Below are 10254 nucleotides of genomic sequence, written 5' to 3' on the forward strand. Positions count from 1 at the left end.
CCCCCCCCACCACTACCCTTCTGGGGCTCTACTAAACCTATACTAAACTACCACCCTTCTGGGGCTCATCTTCCCTTAGGCTCTACTAAATAAGCCTCAGGATCAACTTGTTCCACAAACTACCCTCCCTTCTGGTTCACTGCCTTTTTTCCGCTTTTCTCCCATCCCATTCCTTGTACGTTGTCTCCATCTACTGGCTGGTCACACGCTGTCATTGCAGGGTTTTCCGCTCCTCTCGCTTGCCTCGAAATCACATGTGTGTCGGAAACCCCTTTCCTTTCTCTGGACATAAGACGCTATTTCCAGAGATAGGAACACACGCTACTTCCTGTCCAGGACAGGATCTTGCCTTTCCTCTCCCTGATGATCTAATTGCAGGATACCACCTTCTGGGACTTGGAAATAACTCAAAAATAACTCGAACCCGAGCAACAAATAAAAGGATGCTTTGTTTTAATGCCTGGTTCTCCTCACTCTCGTTTTGTGTGACTGATGACAAACCCCTTTTCCTCCTACTCCTTCCCCATCTCTCTCTTCCTCATCTGCTGTCCTTTCCTGCCCAGACTCGTGATCCTGCTTCCACTCCCTATGGAGAGAGGATTTTGTCTCCCATCTGCTCAGTTCTGTCTCTACCTCCAACCCGCTTGCTGGGTTCTTTCATCTCCTCTTCACTCTGTACTTAATCTGTCACTATGGGAAACACCCACTCAAAGTCTTAGGGTCTCACACCTCTTGCTTGTCTTCTTAAATCCTTAAAACAACTAGAACTTTCGGATACAATCAGGCCAAAACGCCTGAAGTTCCTGTGTACCACTGCCTGGCCTCAGTACGAGGTAGATAATAACTCTGTTTGGCCAGACACTGGAACCTTAAACTTCAATATTTTGAGAGATTTAAAAAATTTTCTGCCATTGTAAAGGCAAACAGTCTGAATTACCATACAGCCAGGCTTCCTTTGATCTCCGTGCTAATCCCTCCCTCTGGGTCCCATATTCTTTCCATCAGGTTCTTCTGGCTAAGACAGTTTCACGGGATCCCAACACACCAGGGGCCTCCCCCCCACCCCTCAACCTCAGCTTTTGATCCTATTATAACCGATAAACTGCCTCCAATTAGGAGATTAGGACCCACCCCCAACCTCCTCCTGCTCACCAGCCTGAGGCACAGCCAAGTCCTCCCCTTGCTCTCCCCTTGCTACACTCTCCCTTGCCTCCCATTCCAGGGCCCAACCCTTCTCTCCTCCTTTCTCCAACTCGAACTCCCTTTCCACATCATGATCTTCCCCCTCTACAGTGCCACTCTAAGTTCATCACCCTCTCTCCTTCCAATAACTCTCCTCTAAAAAAAAATCCAAAACCTTAAACACCTCCTTGCCAAATATTCCCTAGTTTCCCCTATTCTGGCTTCTAGCTCAAATAACCCATTTATCCCTCCTGATCTAACTTCTACTTTGATTCCAGACCCCTGCCTCCAATACCCCTGCCCCTCCCTCCCATCATGGACAGGACACCCCTCCCATCTCTTTCACTCTAACAGTTATAAAGTCTTAACAGGGTTATAGCACAGTTTTCCCTGATTATGCTGGAGGTTGTAAATGTCAGTTCAATAATGTTTAACTATGTACCAATTGCTTTTTTCCACCTAAAGCAAGGTTTTGGTAGACCACTCTCTAAACTACATAAGGTAAAAGATTTACCTACAAACTTATAAAACACAATATGTACATGGGTAATATTAATTTATTACATTATCTTATGTATATAATTTAGATTCCATGTTATTTTAATAAGATGATACTACACAATACTTTCTTCTGAGTCAAACTACTACCATCTTCATGACTTCAGCTGTGTGCTACTAACAAAAAATCATCACAATTGGACTTGTTGACTTGACTATAGTATGCTTTAATTAAAAGAGTATGGGTAAACAGGGTCATTGGACCCTCACCCGAGTATCTTCCTGCTCTTCCCAGCCAACTGTATGTAATTTTACCCTAATTACATGGTCTCCTGGACTTGGGGAAGACTAAAGTATATTATCTAAAAAAGGCTAGGAAGAGAAGACTTGATCCATGCTGGGTCAGGCTTTCCAATGTAAATACTCTCAGGTCACTCATATACCTCAGCAACCCCTCAGTCATCTCTGTGAGTAAGCTCAGTAAATTCATTGGTTCCCCAGAAAAACTTTAATGTAGTCAAACATTGGTTTGATACTACAACCTAAAAAGGGGAAAAACATTGCTTAGTATCCCCAGGAAAAGAAGTCTCACAACAGATAAAAAATTTGTTTGCTAATGTTATTGTGTCTCATGGTTATTAAAAAAGGAAAATGGAAAATTGGAGGATGTTGGAAGGATATGAGAATGGAGATATTTTTAAAGAAGGATTTATGTATGAAAATTAGGATGGCTGGATATTTCCAGAATTGACAGAGAAATGAGAAAGCTGGGGCAGGTGATGAAGGTCTGAGGGTTGTTACAGTATAACAAGGATGAGACAAGGATAATGTGTAGACAATCTTGAAATTTCTAAGGTCGCAGCTTAGTCAACTGGTCTAAGGATATCTAGTCAAGGTTTATTTAAGGATATTTCCCAAGCTCTATCTATATAGCACATGGTAATTAATGTACCAGACTGGTGTAACTAACTATTGGGAGCTATTATTATTATGGGCACAGCCATTGCAGCTTGCTTTGACTTAAGCATTGGAGAAAGAATGCTTCCACCCTGGGAGTTTCCCTGCTCTCTGCTTCTGTGGTCTGAGTTGACAGGCTGTGCTTCCCTGATTAACTGGCAGTCTTGGAAACATAACTAAAGAGTTCTGTTTCAGTTTATGGGCACCGGAGTTTCTCTACACTGATAGCTTGGTTTCTATATAGAAATAATGAATTATAGTAGTTGCTAAGAGTAATCACAAACCACACCTTATAGCTAAGATATTATAAATATTATGCAGCTGAATCTTGGATACTGTAAACGTTGTATGAGTTTCCGTTGGTGAAGTAATGTATTCTTGGTAGTAACATAATGTATCCTTGGTTATTCCCTGGTTATCTTCTGTTTAGTGATGTATCCTTAGTTATTCCTTGGTTACTCCAGATCTGATTCCTATATAAGCTTGGTTTGGTTCACAATAAACATGCACTGGCACATAAACTTCTGCATACCCTGTGTCCTGATTTCTATCTGTCGGGGTCCCCAAGCCCTTCAGGCTTGAACTGTGGTCACTGCACCGTGACAACTAACCTTGTTGTATGTTTAATAGCCAGACTCTAAGGCCTATATTAATCTGGTCAGAGGGACTTAAAGGGACAAATTTTTGTTCCTGGCCCTCCAAGGTCAAACAAGTTCCAGGGGTTATGGCGCATCTCTCGAAATGTCCTGTAACTTTGGAGAGTCACCTGTCCTCTTGTTCAGGGAGGCCATAGAGGGACTTGAACCAGTGTCCAGTCTGCAAAGAGGAGCGTCAACACAGAGAAAACATTTCCTCTATGCTTCCAAGCAAAGCCCTTAGATGGAACTGGTAAAAGCCTGAGGAGCCAGGGGCTCTCCCTAAGCCCATGTGACCCCTGAGGTCCAAATCCTCACACGACGTTAAGAGTAAAAGTAAATTGGTTTATTTGGGCCAACAGTATGGTCTTAAACACCCAAAAGGAAAGTATAACCAAAATTAAAGTCATCAGTATATTTTAAGTGTTCAAGGGATTACACAACCCAGACATTAGACATAAGTTCTTATGTTATTTAGACAATTATCTCTCATTGATGATTTTGTTCCTAATAAGGCAATGTTACTCAGATGAAAGACTTCAAATCTTGGTTTACAATACTGTAGTGCCCACTTACAGCTAAGGGAGGCAACCCACTATTGTTCTAGCCTGGCTAAATTTGTGTTCTGTCCCTATCTAGAAGCCTTTGAGAGGTAACTGACACTGATTCTAACCACTCCAACAGCTATCAAAATGCCTAACAAATTCTGAGTCCATCACTCTCAAGTTCAGCCCCAGCAGAAGAAAAAAAAAAGAAAAATGAGCTATTACCTTGGTGCTAACCATTGCTCCATGCCTCTTCAGCTATTTTCAGAACCAAATCCAAAAACTAACTCTTACTAATTTTAACCAGTTTTTACGTTCCTTCCCTCCACGTGTATACAAGCGCCTGCCAACCATTGAGGACCCTGTTGAGATGCATGAAGAGGGAACCCCCGCTGTCTAACTGATCTCTAATCCAGACCCCCCCACATCGACCCTGTCCAGCAGGAAGCAGCAAGATGACAAAGGCGCCCCCTATCCTACAACACAAAAGGCTGGAATGTTAAGGTTCAGATAGCCCTGCCCCATCACCAACAGGATCCCAAGGACTTCTCATGCTCCTGAGAAAAGGGAACTGAGTTGATAAGCACCCTGGTCTTTGAAGTCAAGAGAAGCCGACTTTTCTCCACTGTTTGGCCAACACTGCAGGCTTCCCCTTTGATCTCTAAAGAGGACAGGTTTTAACAGTCCTGCTCTCCCACTTCCCCCCTTCACCAACTTTAAAAAAAAATACATCTTCCCGCCTTCTGCAGGAAGCAGAAGCCTCCCTTTTTAAAAGACCCCAGCTCAAGACCTGGACATTTTCCCTGCCCAGAAGGGAATCTGACCCATGTGTTCCTTTGCTAATAAACCCTATTTTGATGGAGTTTTAGCTGTGCCTCGGTGCCTCATCCTCCATTCGCTCGTTCTCTGCCAACTTTTTACCTGTCAATATCTGAAAGTCCTGGTTGCTTTAGGGACTTGAGAAGACAAGTCAAGGGAGTGAGAGCCTCAGGCTTAAGGACTGAGGGGTTCCCATAGTGACAGATTAAATAGACAGCAATAAGAAAATGGATGAGAAACTAAGTAAATAGGTAGAAGGAGATGATGAGGATTTTCTTATCCTGAGAGGTGGAATTGGGGACACCAGTGAGGATGCCTGGGAGAAAGGTGACAGAAACAAAGAACAGGAGAGCAGGAGGAAGAAGAGAAGGGGACACATGAACTCTTGGTCGTGTCAAACAGGTACGTGTGGAACCAACGTGCAGAAAGGTGTCCCCTTCTGTCTGAGGCCTGAGGAGTGGTCCCAGTCTACTGGAGGTAGTGTCCTACAAACACCAGGGAGGTGTGTTCACCAGAGAGGGGACAGAGCAGGTTCCTGTCCTGGACAGGCAGGGTGTGTTCCTTCCCTGGAAACAGCGTCCCATGACCAGTAGAAGGAATGAGTTTTTCAGCACACTGGTGTGTCTTTTGAACTCAGTTTGAAAAACTCAACCGACAGTGAGTGTGGCATGACTGGGCGTAGATGAAGACAGTACAAGAAAAGGGATGGGAAGAGAGACGTGGAGAGTAAGAAAGGAGGGGGATGGGAGAGACAAGGGGGAGAGAGAGAGAGAGAGAGAGAGAGAGAGAGAGAGAGAGAGATTTTGAGAGCAACAGGTAGGGAATGAGGAAAGATGGAGAGAGAGATAGTTAAAATTAATTTATTTTAGTACTAGGAACCATGTTAGGATTAGAGAGAATATTTTGACCTGAAAAAATATTTTTGTGTTAATTTAACATTTTTAGTTTGTATGAAACCTCAGTTAAGAGTCAATATGATACCAAGTAAATTAATTTTAAGAAACATAAATTTATGTTGACTGTGTATACATATCTAATTATATATAAGATAGATTTTAATAACTAAGATGTAATTATTATTTTTAAGAATGTGGTTTATTATTTTTAAACTAAAACACCTTTGAAATAGACAAATCAAATGAATATACCTTAAAACATCCTGAAAGTAAACTAAAACCAAAAAAGGTATTTAACAAATGGGATTTTATATAACCAGTTTAGATGTTGTTTTGTGTAGGTAATCAGCATTTGAATGTTTTGTGAAACATTTAATAAACTTGGAGACACTGTTTAATAGATTTTAAAATATTTAGGGTACCAGTTTATAAGGCCTTTGACTATATCACCAAAATATCTATAAATTTGTGCACATGTATTTTGATTAGGAATGCCAAAAATAAAACCAATAATTTTTGTGTATAATAAAACAATGAGAAAGGAGAAAGAGCTAAAGTGGCCATAGTTCAAAAATTGTTTTGACACAAATAATACATGAAAACAATTATCACAGACACACATACCATAATCACATGAAATCTACGTGCACCAAAGAGCAGATGACAGAAAGCTTCTATCTCTAGTTCTTTAATATTTAAAAGACTTAGTGGTGTAAAAGAAAGGGTTAAGTTTGTCACATAGATTTGAAGTAGCATTTTTTTTCTTTAAGAGCAACCTTATCAATACTCACAAGGAACATATGGACAAAGCAAAGTAACTTGGCAAGCCAGATTTTACTTTTATATAAAGATGTTTAAAGGAATCTGTTTAAAGAGAGAAGAACTCAGCTGTTCTAGACCATCAGGTTCAGGATGCATCAGGGCCTTTTCTTGAACAAAAGTCTTACAAGGCATGGTGGGATTAAAAGATTAGAATTTCTTGTCATAAACCAAGTTTTGAGTTTTACAGGTTTTTGAAAGAGAAGACTAATATTTAATGTTTCTTACAGAGGGAGATGCCTTTACATATGAAACCCAGCAAAGTTATGTTATTAGCATAACTTAAATCAGAGGAGACAGGAAAGACAAAAAAGAAACATTAACATTTTATGTTAAGAATAAATAAAATTGAAATAGTACTGAAAATAATCCCGTTTAGAAACAGGTTAAAACAATGTTAGAATTAAAACTCCCATTGTGGCCTTACTTCCTTAGTCTGATATAAAAATGTACTGACCTTGTTGTAAGACAATAGAAAATGTTAAAATCTGTTGTTTTTTAATGATCTGATCAAGAATCTAAGATGAAAGCCAAAACAAAAATTACAAGAGGATTAGGACTTGTGATTGAACATCTGCAGTTTGTAGCCTTGAAAACCCTGAGGCAAGATAGTAAAATAAAGAGGTTTACCTGCCCAACTTAGAGCACCTGTAAAAAATTCCACATGACCAAGAAATATTTTAAATAAGTTATTAGGATTTTGGGATCCTTAGTGGTCACCAAGATGGTATGGGGAGAAAGAGTGTCCCCTAAAGGTTTTTTATTTTTTACTTATAGGAGAATTTACCAAATCAGAAGCTTTAGGACAAAGCCATGATGTAATGTAGCTTTAGAGGCTGCGTGGGGAGTGGAAAGCTTTAGAGAAAACTGAAGAAGTACACGATGCTGGGCGATCTAAAGCATTGATGAAAGCACGTTTAAATAGGGATATAAAGAAGACATTTTCCTCTGAAAAACTTAGAAAAGCCGGTAGACTTACAGAGGTTTAAACATTTGTAGCTGGGTTTATAAGCAGAACAAGAGTTATGAGAGCAGGAGAGGAGAAGGATCTGGAGCATTTTTCCTGTGTAGGGAGGAGGAGAGAGAGTCTAGATTAAAGGATGGAAGCAAAAGAGACCTAAAATAGGACAGAACGGTATCAGAAATCAGCCCAAGCAAAGTGAGGAAGAGACACTGGACGAGGACAAAGATGGAGAACCATGGAAGACAGAGAACCTTCCAAGTGTTAGGGTCCATGACTCGGTGGGTCTCTTCAGGAGGACAAATGCACGAGTATGGAGATGCAAAAATCAAGCAGAGTTTTATTAAACCAGCTAGCTGGGGCCGACCGACCGTCCTTCCAAGACATGCAGGTCTGGTTAGAGCGATCAACCCTGAGGCAATTTCAGGTAAAGATTATATAGGCTCCCACAACAAAAGCCCGCATTTATACAGCCAATAGTTTCAAAGCAAGCATTTCACAAACCAATAACTTCAAAACAAGAAAAAGGTTACAACTCCCTTCAGGTGTCTCAATTGGGGAGGGATGGGTGGTATGTGCCTGGCGCAACCCTTCCCTGTTATCTTGTGTAAGCAGACATGTCTACGTGACATGACACAGAACAGGTCAGGCTCCGGGGGCTGCAGCACTTGCTCCTATCTCCGGATGCCTGTGTCTCCAGCTGAGTTAATTGGTTACAAGCAGTAAATTCAAACAAGTAAATTCAAGCAGTAAATTCAGACAAGCAGTATATTCAAACAAGCAGTAAATTCCTCTTTCCCTAACACCAAGCCCATGGCAAAGGGAGAAGGAAGGAGTCCCATTGGGCCCAGTGGGAAGCTCCAGGAGCTCCCTAGCCATCTAAGTCTTAGTGGAGGGAGAGGGAGAAGAGAGGGAGAGGGAGAGAGAGAGAGCAGAGATCCAGAGCTCTGTGGAGAGCACTTACCCAAACTCTGTCAGAGGGTGAGGAATGCAGATGCCTCATAATCTCAGGCCTGATGTGAGGGGTGGGAACCGACATGCACAAGCTGGTTGCAGGACTGCATGGTCAGTAGCATGGTTTGGTAAGAGGGAACCGGGTCATAAGTAACCCAGTCACTCCTCTTCCCGGGTTCGCTACCATGTTAGATAAAAGCCGGGCAGGGAATAGCCACAGGAAACATAGGAGGACTCCAGCAAAGCAGTTTATTTCTTAGGCTTGCTGGTGGCTGGCAGCTCAGCTGGGGAAAGAAAGGCAACCAGCAGCTTTCTGACTGCTGAGGAAGTTCTTATAGGGGGGTTGGGGAATGTGGAAGGTGGTAAAAATAATCTCTACAGTTTCAAGGGAAGTAGCTTGAACTGAGACAGCTCTTACATCAGTGGGTCTGGGTGCAGGGACCTGTTTATCTTCCAAAATTATCTGGGGAACAGCTTTGTGCTGAGACAGCTCTAAATGTAGCTGCCTGGCCAGTTCCTGTTTTGCAAGGGGGCCCTCGTGGCCTCTCTTGTGAGGCTTTTTTACACTGGGAGAGGGTCGTCTGCAGACCTGGACTCTTAACAGGCAGGAGTGTGGGTGACCTTAAATCAGCCCCACTGTAAGGTCTGTACCAGCATGGAAGATGACTCCCCCACAGCTTCACAGATGGAACCCCCTCCCCTGGTCCTTCCCAGGCCCCAGGCCATGTGAAATTAGGGCAGAATTGCTTACAGTTGGTTGGGTGGAATGGCTGGATACTCAGGTGAAGGTTCTATAACCCTCCCCTCCCCCTTCAACAAATCTAGCAGGGGTGTTCTTTTGAAGCAGGCACAGCTAAACTCATGAAGATGGTGGCAGTTTGCATGGGGGATAGTCCTATACAACAACTTGGCACATCCTCAAGAGTCTCCAAACTGAAAAAAAAAATGGGGGTCAGACACAGGCTCGAATGCCCAGGAGCAGAGGGACAAGTGGGGCATAAGCCATTAACTTCCACCAGGAAAACTGTTGAAAGCACGATTCCTGGCTTCACTACACGTCAACTGAATGTGCCTCTCCCAGGTTGAGGCCTTAGAGTTTCTATCTGAAAGAATTCCCAGGAGAATGTGATGCACCCAGACCACCAGGGTCACCCGATTTCACGTGTGTTGTGGGCTGCAGGAATGGAGTGGTGCAGGCAGCGTGCTCAGCAGTGCTCATACACTGAAACTCTGGAAGCAGTAATGATCTGGCCAGAAGTGTGGGCAGGCTGCACTGTTCTCTAGTGATCTAGTCCTCACTTGGAGTCCTCCCAGGGCGGTTGCCAGCGCCTTGCACCCTCCAGAGGAAGCCAGCCTAACTCAGACCTGCCAGCCCTCTTTGACATCTAGTGCAAACTAACGCCTGCCACCCTGCTGCTTCTGACATGATAGAAGGATCTGGTTGTTTTCTTTTCAAGGAAATATTAAAACCTTTGCCCAGCAACTGCCTCTTGCTGCTCCCTTAAGAAACAGCAGCAGAGTAGATTTGCCTGCATTCTTTGGGGGAGGGTGTGTGAGAGCAGCTTCTGGGCTCACCACTTTCCATTTAGAAAAAACTGATTTTGAACCAAAAGAAAACCTAACACAAGGAGAAAAATGCTGGATGTGGATATTTCGAGCCAATAAAGACTGAGTCACAATCGCTCATTAACAAAAACCTGTGGGCTTAGTAAATTGTAGTAACTTTGTCATCAACCAACTGCAAAAGTGACAGGGAATCAGAAGGGCCCTCGGCCCACAGTAACAAAACAAAATGGCAAGATGGGGGCGGGGAGCAGACTGGGCAGTGTATGTTGCAGTGATGCTGAGCAGTTTGGTGCAGTTACAAATAGCACTCGCTAGGCTTAGAGAGCACTTCCGTGAGGTACAAAGCAAACAGGAAGGTTTAACCAGGAGGGCATAGGTAGGAAGGTGGGGGAGGGGCCGGTCTGATCAGCTGGTATGGAGCT

Source organism: Nannospalax galili, unplaced genomic scaffold (genome assembly GCF_000622305.1).
Source record: "Nannospalax galili isolate Female #2095 unplaced genomic scaffold, S.galili_v1.0 scaffold713, whole genome shotgun sequence".
Classification (NCBI taxonomy): domain Eukaryota; kingdom Metazoa; phylum Chordata; class Mammalia; order Rodentia; family Spalacidae; genus Nannospalax; species Nannospalax galili.